We start from the raw sequence: 2,359 nt of genomic DNA on the forward strand, positions 1-2,359 counted from the left end.
CGTGTAGAGCTCGAAAAGACGATCAGTTTTCCTTTTTGGAGTGTGTCCAAATTCTTCCTGGATTGGAAGTTACGGCTTGTCGAGGATTCTGTGAAGAAGAGGGGGCCTTGATGATGTGGCACAGGGATTCACATGCTGAATTCCAAACTGTGCTTGGCAGGGGCTATGTGCTTGATGGCACTTGGTGATGTGGCAATTAACCATGGTGAAACTTTACCACAGTGGTAAATTTGACCAACCTTATCTGCTTTGGCTAACCAAGGTAAAACTTATCCTGGGTCAAGTTTTATCTACCACGTGTCATTTTTGTGAACCTTAGGAAACATTAGAAAGACACCTTTGAAGATGCAGAGGAACGACAGCTAACAAGTTTTTCAAATTTGGTGACACAAAAGCAAGAGCCAAGAATGACGATGTAGAAGGAACCTAATGCCCTTAGACACTGTGATAAGTAGATGTCTGTGACTCTAAAGTTTTATATGACCCCTAAGCACGATTGTGTGCATGTGTTTGTATGACATAGCGGCTAAAACCAAAGGCAGCAACACTGAGCAGTTTCATGAAGGTTGCTCCCTACGATGAGGAGGCGTCCGTGATCATTTCTGTTGGCTGGTGACTGGTTCAAGAGCTTCTCGAGCAACTTGTTGAGGAGACTGGAGGCTAGGGACGTGACGATGAAGTTGCTAGCTCGTAGGAGTCTTTTTCTGCTACAGGTCACGATGGATAAATAGGTTGTTTGTGAAGCGTTTCGTTTTTGAAGAGCATCGTTGATGGAGGCGGCTGGAGATGTAGCCTCGTAGGAGCTTGTTGCCCGACGTGGATGCACAGTTGGAGTCACTGAGGAAAGCCGTCGATTGATGGTCGTTTGTCGCTGTGGTTGACTACGGAGCGTGGGCATTGTCTGCTGGCTTGATTAGAGGGAGACGCTCAGGTTGATACGGTCTGGAAGGCTTGAGCCTCATTGCTATGGAGCCGCGTCAGTGGTCTTGGTGCTGGATCTCTGAAAATACTCGAGTTGCTACAAATAGAGATCCTCGTTGATGTTACCATACATAGACAGCTGCCGCTAGAGATCGTAGGAGATGGAGTCAAATTTGGAGAGGTGCAACTGTTCTGCATTGAAGCTGAGTGCAATTGGAGAGGTGCACACATAACTTGGAGACACGGGAGAGATGAGGTGATGGTTGCTGGCAGGAGCTCGATGCTAGAGGTTGCTGGCTATCAAGAGCCGCTCTTACTACTTTGTAGGACATAGACTCACAGATGGAAGGCACTATGGTCGGTTGCTAGAGAGGTGTGGACGACGTGACCATGAGAAGAAGTAGAGCCGAGAAGCTAAAGTAAGTGAGGTTGGAGAAGATTGCTTCAAAGATCTAAGTTGATGTGGGCTATCTTTCTAAACCTCTTTCTAAGGATCTGAGTTGATGGACCTAAACCTCTTTCTAAGGAGAAGACAAATCTCTCAACGGAAATCTCTCAAGACTTTGAAGAACCCAAAACTAATCTAAACTTAGCTAAACCTGCTCTGATGCCATGACAAAGTGCGGATCGTACTTAGCCTAGTGCACACAAGAGTAGCAGAAGAACTAAGGAGGTTCAAAGCACACTAAACATGAGAGGGAGGTAGCAAATCTATATCTCTTGCAATGTGTGTTCAACAATACATGATAGGCCTCTTATATAGAGAGTGCCCTTTGAATAGTCAACACGTGTGATCCTCTCATCCACATCTCTCCTTGTGGATATCCTCAATCCATATCTCCACATCATGTAGTCCACATCATAGGGTGGCTACTTTAATTCTTTCCTATACCATACCTTAGCCTCTAATTATGTGCTCATGGCACCATATCTCAACACCTTTGAAGCCATATTGCTGCACATGCACACTGTGCAAAATATTTGTATTCATCCTTTGTTGTAGACAATGCCACATTGTCTTGCTTCTTGCTAGACAAGATACATAATGGGAATTCAGCATAAATGTGTGTCCTAAAATAGAATTGCATTTGGGACTATCTCCCCAATCTGCATCACAAAACTTGAGATGGTGAGGTGGGAAGGGAATGGAGGAGAAGAGAATGTGAGGGGGGTGGATGGAATGGGGGGTAAGAGTGAGTAGGAATGGAGAGAAGGTGAGAGGGTATGATGTAAAAAGTAAGGGGGTGGGAATATTAGAGAGAGAGTGGAAGGTGGGGTGTGAGAGAATGGTGGTGAGTGGAAGAGGGTAGAGAGAGAGGTGGGAATATAAAAAGTAAGGGGGTGGGAATATTAAAGAGAGATAGGGGAAGGGAGGTGTGAGGGAATGGTAGGGTGGTGAGTGAAAGAGGGCAAAGAAAGAGAATGGAAGGGGGTTGTT

This window comes from Dipteris shenzhenensis, chromosome 32, assembly GCF_047967505.1.
Source record: "Dipteris shenzhenensis isolate YYH24624 ecotype China chromosome 32, Dip_SZ_1.0, whole genome shotgun sequence".
NCBI classification, from domain to species: Eukaryota; Viridiplantae; Streptophyta; class Polypodiopsida; order Gleicheniales; family Dipteridaceae; genus Dipteris; species Dipteris shenzhenensis.